At 43.6% G+C, this 9,886-nt stretch overlaps 1 protein-coding gene across 1 annotated transcript in view; it reads left to right on the top strand.

The window, feature by feature from the left end:
* Positions 1-9,377: 9,377 nt before the first annotated feature.
* The window catches only part of PPM1B (protein phosphatase, Mg2+/Mn2+ dependent 1B), a 60,779-nt gene continuing 60,270 nt past the window's right edge, over positions 9,378-9,886 (top strand). The window contains exon 1 of the mRNA XM_057384618.1: positions 9,378-9,440. The gene's annotated coding sequence lies outside the window, so the exon portion shown is untranslated. The remainder of the gene's footprint in view (positions 9,441-9,886) is intronic.

The following is a 9,886-nucleotide window of genomic DNA, read 5'->3' as shown; positions in this document are numbered from 1 at the left end:
TAAGTAGCCTGTTAAAAAGGTGTGCTTTACCCATTTCACTGACTTAGTAGTTCTTTTATTGCCAAAAAAGACTTTTCCAACATGCTTATTTTAACTGACAGTCCTTTGGTGGAGTGTGAGAACAAAGTTCATAACATTCATTGTGCAGAGAGACAACATGACTGTTCTTATTTTATATTTTCTCTTAGATAACTGTAACCACTAATTTGTTTTTTGTGTTTCAAAAACACTGCAAGATCTTATTTTTCCCTTTGAGGGGAATCAGTCCTCTCCTCATTACCTGGCTTGTATTCCTACCAAGACTGGTGCCCCTCTGGCTTGAGCAGAGCTGAACCCAAAGGCTGTGATTGTGATGCTGGTTTGTCTTTGCTGTAACAGGAGGGAGTCAGAGTGCTCGGCACCTCAAAGGAAATATACAGCATACTTCATGTTGACACTGTTATTATGGCTGGCATATTTTGATCATCTCATTTTCTCTTTGAAACTGATGTACAGTGAAGTGTGAACATTATCTTTAAGCTGCAATCTGATCTTACTGAGATTTAAGTGCAGCGAAGGGCAGTGGATTTTCTCTTAGGCAGCAACATGAACAGCAGGAGCTCTGGAAATTGTAGTGGCAACAGCAGCTTCTGTTGTGACAGTTCTCTCCTAGGTCACCATGGTGAGAATGTATCTGAGTGTTGGTTTTTTTTCCCTGTCCAGACACTAATATAATTTCTAGAATCCAGAATAGCTTATATAAATTATTACCCTTGTCACAAATTATCTTCATGYAGTTATACTAGTAAGGAATACACACATTTTCTTTTTTAGGAGGGATTTAATGACTATACAAATGATTTGGCAATACTTTTAAAACCTTAAAACTGTTGTTTTGTTGGTACATAGTTGGGAAAAAACCCCAAACACCATTAATGAAAAAAGGATAATAAGCAACAACATGGTTCCTAGCCTACATTGTTTTGCTTTTATTTGTGAAGATTCATTATGTGTTTATATTTTTTAGCATAAAAAATGTTTATTTTTGAACTGTGGATACTGCAAGACAACACAGGGGATGTACCTGGATTTTGCATGCAGGAGGCAAAGCTGTTTGCTCAGAGTTTAATATTGAAATAGTTGTAATTTAACAGTGTCTGACATGGGCAACTTTGTTGATTAGGGACAGCACCCATTAAACTACCCTACAAAAATGCAGAAAAGGAATAATTTACTCTTTTTTTTTTTTTTTTTTTTTTGCATGAGGGGCTCCATTTGGAGTCAGTGTTATCCCTCCTGTCAATCCTGCTCATGATCTTTACCTCCCAAGCTGGTGCAGCCTGTTGGTGTCACTGGGTTGGCCATTGATAACCCTTGAACTGAGTCACCACCAGGAGTTTCCATTAGCRTGTTCACAACCAGTCCTGTCTGCAGCTCTGGCCTCCTGGGCTGCTTCTTCTGGGGTTGTGCACCAGCATGGATACCAACAGCACGGCTTAGGCATTACGAAATTTRGGAGAAAGAGGCCCTTCCCTTGCCACGAGCCTAATTTTCTTAATTTGATTGATTGATTTCTTGCCGTTTTTCCTTTCTACTTAAACTGGTATTCATCAGTTGCACACATATATMAATTACTCAACAGCCCCTGCTGCAATTCAGCTCTTTAGGAAAAAGTTTGGTGACCTACTGGACATGCATGAAGCTTCTGTCAGAAGACATTTTTCCCCCTTACTCCTAAAGAAAAAAAGTCCTCTCGAGGCTTTTTTCATTGTTAATGTTTCAAATGCATATTCGGGCTCTCCTTCACGCTGCACAGTTTGGTTGCTGGTGTTTTTCCCCTCAGAAGGATGGGTCACATCTATTCCAGTTTAACAGCTCCTCTGATCTTCACAGAATGCCCTCACCAGAAACATCCCTGAATAATACAGACCACTCACATAGATCAGATTGCTTCTGCCTGATGTGTTGCCCCATTCCAGGCAGCTTCGCTTACCCATCAGAGCAGTGTGTGCTACAAGCCCCCGCTCTCGCTGGGGTCCTCAAGCTGTTATTCTTCCTCAGCAATGGGAACAAAGAGAGATGACAGTGAATGGAAATGTGGGAAGGTATTTTTAAAGTGCCACCAATTTTATGTGGGAAGGTATTTTTAAAGTGYCASYRATTTTATGAAGCAACCTTTGCCACTCTCCCAGGTAATTACTTCTCATAGTTACAGTAAGGAAGGGTAAAATAGTGAATTAACAGTAATGATAATTCCAAATGAAYTAGGAAAATATCACAAAGATTAAATAGGAAGCTGTTAACTTGTCATTAGATTACTATTAGAGACTATGGTTAGAAAAGAAGTGAAAGTGGGCAGCCAAAAGTAGCAATGGAATTGCATTGACAGTAATAGATCTCATTTAATAGCTGCATATTTCAATGATAAACTCTTCAGACTTATTTTTATTTTTACTCTCACATTTACYTCTAAATTTTCATTAGAATTGTCTCAGGTGTATGACATTGTGTCTATACAGCACTTGAAAGATGTTTGAAAATTGAGAGGATATTGTTACCAGAAGTTATCAATTTTRTGGAGCATAAAAGCAAGCTCATTAGGCAAACTTGATTGACTGCTTCAATAACATGAGCTTAAAAGATGATAAGAACATAAGTATTTTACAGTTGACATGCTTAAGCTTTTGGACTATCTTAAAACATACTAAGCTCTCTTAAATACTTCAGTCAAAGGGTAGAAAAGATAATCCAAAGTCTCAATAGTCAGTGAAGAACAAATCATGGCAGTTAATAAAGATGAAGACACATTAGGGATTGTGGATGAGAGTAGTCTAAGCAAAAAGTGATATTCTAACATCAGAGTAAAATGTTTAGCAATATTTTAGACTGGAGCAGGAGACATCTTAGCAAGAAGTTGACAAAACAAATACCTCTGGTCTGTACCCCTTGCTGCCTACAGTRTTGGACTGAGTCCTCAGCTTCCCAGTGGCAGAGARGAAAAGTGTGAACACATGCTCACAAGTTAAGGGGTTACCCAGGCAAATTATTCCTCACCAGCAAGGATGCTATGGCAGCCTATCATAGCTTAAATGAACATGTTTTCCTTCGGCAGCTGGCTGAGCTGGGAGCACACACACATTGCTATTACAGCTATTACAGCTTGACTGCAGTGTAGTAACTTATTAAACCATGCTAAGTCATGGCTTAATTACAAACTGGCTTGACAGCCTGTGGCTGTCTGTCCCTACCCAATTTAACAACATGAACAAAGCTGAAATGAAGGCAACAGAAATAATCATAGCACATCAACCCCTTCAGTTTGTTACATCTCCAAGCCAGCTCATGGCTGCCTGTGTGCATCTCTGAAGGACTTCCACACTGCCAATTAAGTGCCTGTGTGAAGGCACTTAACCTGTTGCCCAGCCACGCTTARGACTGCATTTGTCATTCTAATGATGAAGCTGAATGGCATTTCATATCATGCTGTGATAAACTGCAATATTCTGTCCTTCTTTGTCATCTTTTTGAAGAGATGAGCTCCCAGCAGCTAAAGGAAATTTCTGATACTGAGGTCTCGCTTTTATATTCTTGAGGTTAACTGCATTTCTATTTCTCCATCAGTTTAAATGTACGTGGTTTCCTAGTTTTCCTTACTGTTGGTACCCCTAAGCACTGGGACATTTATGAATTTATTCTCCACCACCTGCTTGTATGTGGAAAATGTCTAATAAGTTTAAACCCAAAATTTATCCTGGGCACTGGGGCAGTGGGGGKGTTGTGATGGTAGGAAAAAAAGAGAACAACMTGTACTMAGACACCTCACTTCTGATTATTAGATTTTGCTTCATCCTCTATGGATAATCCATCACCTCCATTAGTCTCTGGTACTGCTCTGATAATTCCTGTCATCTCCTYCTTAATCTAGAAGTTGAATGATATTATCAAAGGAAGATATTAGGTTAATCTCGTAATCTGGTAAGGCCCACCTTTAGTAAACAGACATTACACTTTCTCATTTCCTGATATACTTACTTTAAAAAGCTTACTACCAGACAAGTGATTTCATTTGACATGAGTTTCTGACTACTGGAATGGGCATTATTTGTTCTTTCTGCCCAGAGGCTGTAGACTGTGTTTTACTTTCAYCCTACATGTAATACTAGCAATTTCCTTTCCCTCCTAGGTGTTAGCCAGCCTGCCCTCTAACTCCATGTTCAAGATCACCATCTTCACTGAAAATTGAGGCACAAATATGCATTCAGTCTTAGAATCAGATGTAGACTATTTCTAAACCCCACTTCTTCCTCAATGGAAAGCAACATCACTTCCTTCTTACAATATTACATCATAGTTGTCTGCTGTTTTTTTCAGATGCCATGTACCATAAATCAACCTGATTTTTCAGACAAATTCTTCCTTCACTCTCACATTTATTGGTTTGAGATCCTTCATGAACCAGACCTTTTTTCTGTTTTGTTATAGGTTCTCTGCTTATAATTCTTAYGCCTCTCTTGATGCCACTTCTTTTCCACTCATGACTTGAAGCCCTACTTCAAAACCATTTTGCCTTCTGTGAGATACAGGATCCCAGTCATTTGGTCTCAAGGTACCAAAGGCTTCTTCCACATTCAAGTTTCTGTTTTCATTATTAAGCTGATTTTATTGCCAAATCCCTTTATTTATCACAGTTTCCCTTTCTGGAGTTGGGATGTTCTATTTTCTTTCACTCCTACCTTTCATCACACAAGTTGTGATCACCTACTCCAGGATTATTAACCATCAGGCCTTGSAGGACATTTTCCTGAACTATCCAAAAGTTTTACTTTTTACAGGCTGAGTGACAGTTTGGCAGAGGATTTAATACTACAGTCCAGAATGTTTGGCCCCAAYTATGAGTAGCATGTATTCCTCAAATTATTAAATGAGAATTTGAAACATCACTGACTATTTCTTTGAACCAAGCAGTGCAATCTCTTCAACACTAYGGAGTTTTCTAGCTACCTCCAAACCTTCTACCTAGAATCTCTAATGATCTCAGGGCCSGCTTCTCCAGTACAACCTGTAACCATAATTTCAAAAAATACTGGAACTAAATTTTGAGTTGTTTTATTACTTATATTTTATTTGGAGAACATTGGTTCTTTAACATAGAATATTAGTACGCACTTTTATTTTTACTTCTGTGTTTGCTCAGCCACAAATTCCCTCTAATCCACCTGTTCTGGTTAGGAACTGAGTTTATGACAAGGAGGGTGTCCCAAACTGTTTTTTGAAATTCCTCCGTTATTTCCCCCAAAGTGCTGGAAATAGTATATCCACTTTTCAGTTATTTTATTTTGACATGGTAACATTACTTTTTTGTCTTTGTCTGTATCTCTCCTTTTTTCTTTGCTACCCATTCTACATTCTTCCTATTCCCCATTGCTGTATTAACATTTAATCTTCCTCTTGTTGAGCAAAACCAAGGCGAAATATTACATGAATCTTTCAAAATTTTCTCTGTTCATTTCTTAATGTGAAGATGACCTTATTATTTGTGGTGATTTCCTTCCTTTCTTTGGAAATGGTGTAATCTAGAAGGGGTACACAGGGAAGTGGTGAAGAGCTAACTACTGTTGTTTAGTGAATTAGTTTCCATGGGAAGTTACTCAGCTGAAAATGAAAGAGTTTGTTTGCTTTGCAGATAAAAAAGTATCCATGTACATGAATATTCTCAGTGTCTGAGAATGCCTTCTTGTGAAACCAGAGCAGTCACCATTTGTCAAACCACTATGAAGGCCAGTAAAAACACTAGATGTATACGTGGTTCAGAAAAATCGCTCACTGTTTGAAAACAGAGGTAAAAGCTGAGAAAATGACATGAAAACACTGTCAGACCAAGTAGCTTTCCAAAGGTACTGATTTTTTTTTTTGTAGCTCATTAATTTGAACATTAAATTTAATTATTGAGATTTGTCAACAGTTACTGCTAAAAGGACAAATCTCACCACCAACAACAGAGCATTAATAAATGTGAATTTTAAAAACTCTGTGTAAGAACTCACCTTCATTCCTCTTTAGTGCGGGATCAGAGCTGTTTGCAAATTACCTTTATGCCATACAATTTCCCATTTACTAAYATTTCTGTAGTTCATAGTTATTTTCATCACCACTAAGGATAAAATGGGCATTGCATGTATTAAAAAATGCCAACTCTTTCAGGCATGTACACATCACCATCGGTCCAACATACATATATTCCCACAAATATCCTGCTTTGGTAATCTTAAACGAGGCTTAACTGGGGCCAGCCATGAAATGGCACAAAACCCSTGGATTAGCCATTAACTCCACATTGCCACATACAAACCATTATTTCATCTACTTATTACTTCACCGCCCGCCCCTGCTGCCTGTCACTGCTGCTTGCTTCTTGCCACACACAGCTCTTGAGCAATGCCAGCATTGAGTTTTAGCCCACAGAAACTAGCCAGATATGAACATTTTTACTGATTAGAAATGTGCTGTTTAYGTTGGGTTATGGACTCGTGTGCACAGTGCAGGTTTTCAGTTAATCTCTAACATTTAAGCAGGTCATGTTTGAATAGCAGTAGGGGATATCACTTATTACTTTAGAGAAAATGAAGGTAATATTATTTTGGGAAGTCAATTCTATAAAGCTTGTATGGCTAGTAAGAGGATGTGGAAAGCAAGTMTTTTATTTTTTCTAAATTTGTATAAAATTATATATGCAGTTAAAGTGGAAGGTGAAATAAGGGGGATCAGAACCCCTGTAAAACCTAGAAGCAAGGAGAAAGGCGGGGTCAGAAGGTCTGAATGACAACTGAAAGCCAAATTTGTGGCTTCTTGCAGTATTTGTCACTGGGGGAAGAGTGGCTGCTACAGTAAATTAGATGGAAKAGTAATAAGTAGCTGAGTATACAATGTTCATAATGAGCAAAATGATCTAATACTACCTAGGGTATCTCTCTGGCAGGTGGCCAAGAAGCAAAGTAGAGGGTGCAAACAGGGACCTGATRAAATTACAGCCCAGCTCCATACCTGCTGAAATCTGTGCAGGATATACTATTACTTTAAAGTGTGACAAGCTCTCAAAAAATTCCTGGTGAATTTCTTGAAATAAAAACAGTTTCAAAAATCCAAGAAATATCTAGGCTAAAAAATAAATTTTGCATTCATCAACCCAAAGACATAGAAATTTTTAGCCAGAGTTGTAATTGCTTTAATAATACATGAATTATATTTAAATGACTATGAGATATAAGTCTGAGGAAAGGGAAAAAAAAAAAAAAGAAAAAAGATCCCTAGCTATATAAAAGTATCTTGAGTCCCAGATCATGTGGACGCTGCAAAGTTAACTAGGTTGATTGGCAGCTGGGTCTGGGCACTCAAATTAGCTTGTCTGTGAGCAAGTTTTCTATGACAGAAGGGTAACCGCAGCCTCAGCATTCTGGCTGTTTCTGAACCAGCTCACGAGTGCCTGTGCTGAGGCAATCTAGGTTTCACTCTCATTCAGCTCTGTCAACTGATAGGGAGCTGTGGGAAGCAGGACTGTCCCACTGGAGTGAACGATCCCATCTTCTCAGTGYGGAGGAGATGCATTTGACCCCACAGAAAGCAAAGCTTCAGCTCTTAGAGCTGTAGCTTCATCAGTGACCTGAGTGAAAAAGCTCCCTCGGAGCTCTGCRCAGGGATTTTCTGATGTGAGTGGTGGTGCCCATGACCTTAAAGGTAAAAGCTGCGTGGTATTTTCTGCTCTGTGGACATAACTCTGCAGGTCCTGGAAAAATAATCCCATCATGTGCCTATGTGGAAGACTGGGAGAAAATTTCAAATCCAGAAAGAAAAGCTCCCATCTTTTTTAGGGTCAGTGCCTTTTGCAAACACTCCAGAGAATGAATAAATTAATGAAYAAAAATGCTATACAAACTGTGTTTAAACCCATGGTCTCAAGTCCTGTGKGTGATGGGAGTTCATTCACGCTGATGCTGATGTATCCAGTGCATGAGGAGGAAATACCGCAGCCTAAGGAAAGAAACAAGGACATCGGTRGACYATGGTGTGGGAATTGGTATGCCATTKCCACAGACAGCACATTAACGTTTGGCTTCTCTGTASGGTAAGGCAAGGATATCCCTTCTARCTTCCAAGGAAAGCCTATAGGGCATGACTGCGGCCGCTGAACCGCCAGCAGAGCTGTAGGGGCAGGAATGGGTCCCTCTCCAGCGAGGTGAACCGCAGCCRGCTTCAGCCAGCCATTGACTGAGAAAGGTGGGAATAGCACAGGATTACGAGGGATCAGACAGATTTTCATGTTCTTTCCTGAATAAACAGTTTTGGTTCGGGGCAAGAAGAGGCTGAAGGGCAGGCGAGCCCACGAAGGGTGTTCATTACGGCCTCCCGCGGCGAGGCTGTCGCTGCAGCCGGAGCTGCCCATCCCCGCACTGCCCACCTGCCGCGACCCAGGGCTAAGAGCAGATTTTGGGGTTTCCCCTCTACGAGCACCTGGAAAGAGATTGTGGGGATCGGCCTCTTCTGCCAGCAAGTAGTGACAGGAAGAGAGGACATAGCCTCAAGCTCTGCCAGAGGAGGTATAGGGTGGGCATCAGGAAGAATTTCTTCATAGAAAGAAGGGTGATTAGACATTGGAATGGGATGCCCATGGAAGTGGTGGAGTCACCATCCCTGGAGGTGTTTAAGGGAAGCCGGGATGTGGCACTCAGTGCCATGGTCAGTTACATGGTGGTGATCGGTCACGGGTTGGACTCGATGATCTCAGGGCTTTCCCAACCTAATCGAATCTGTGATTCACTGATTCTGTTCTTCAGGCGGTCCCGGTGTTAGCGGGGCTCGGTGGGGTATCAGAGTGGTCCCGAGACACCTCCGTCGGGCACCCGCGCGGGGCCGCACCCCCTCCTTCCCCTGGGCCGGGACACGGCGCTCCAAGCCCCGCGGGCAGACGGGATCGCAGAAAACCGAGACACCTGTAGCCTCGCTCCTTGGTGCGGTAAAACCGACAGCCCCGGCACACCGGACCAGTGACGGCGGCGATGGCAGCTCCCGCCTCCCCCTTCCCACCTCCCGCCTCCCGGGGCGCGTGAGGCGCAGCGGCTGCCGCTGAGGGCGCAAAGCCCCGCCCCCCGCGGGCGGGACACCGGCCCCCGCGCGGTCTGATTGGCTGGCGGTGATGTAATCGCGCGCACATACGGGTACTGCCCCCTGCCCCCCGTGGGGCACGGGGGAGGTCGCGCGCCTCTCGCCCGCCCCGCGACCAATCGCCGTGCGGAGCGGCTCGGCGCGCGGGCCGGGCCGCGCTCTGCTGCCCCGTCGGCCCCGCTTGATTGGCAGTGGCAGCGRCCAATCAGAAGAAGGCCCCCGCGGGGCGGTTCACGCCCCTTTGGCGAAGCGACGGCCGGGGCGAGCGAGGCTGCAGGAGTGGCGGCGCTGGGAGCCAATGGCCTGTAGGCRAACCGCGCCGCCGGGAGGGAGGGGATGTGGYGGCGGGAGGGAGGCTGGGAGGGGCGAGAACGCTCGCTGACAGCCGCTTCCRTCAGTCCTACCCAAGGCTGCGAGGCCGGAAAAAAAAAGTGCGAAGAAAGACGGAGTCCGTGCGCTGTCGTCTTGATTGACGAGAGCCGCAGCCAATAGTTACCAAAGCAGAGGGGGGAGACCCAATCAGAGTAAAGCTTTTGGGCGGGGTCTACGGGTGAGCGGCGAACGGATCGTCCAATGACAGTGAGGAAGGGCAGGGTCGACGGCGTCTGTGGCCAATGGCCGGCGGGAGGGGGCGGGGCGGGGTGAGCCTGGCCCCTCCCGGCCCGCCCGAGCGCGGTGACGCGGGCGGGGGGACGGCGGCTCCAACATGTCCGCGCTGCTGGCGGCGCTCCGAGTGCGCGACCGGGCGGCG

Source organism: Malurus melanocephalus, unplaced genomic scaffold (genome assembly GCF_030028575.1).
Source record: "Malurus melanocephalus ecotype Western Australia unplaced genomic scaffold, MMel_1.1 scaffold_723, whole genome shotgun sequence".
NCBI classification, from domain to species: Eukaryota; Metazoa; Chordata; class Aves; order Passeriformes; family Maluridae; genus Malurus; species Malurus melanocephalus.
Note: the sequence above shows the minus strand (reverse complement) of the source record. Positions and strands in the feature narration are given on the sequence as shown.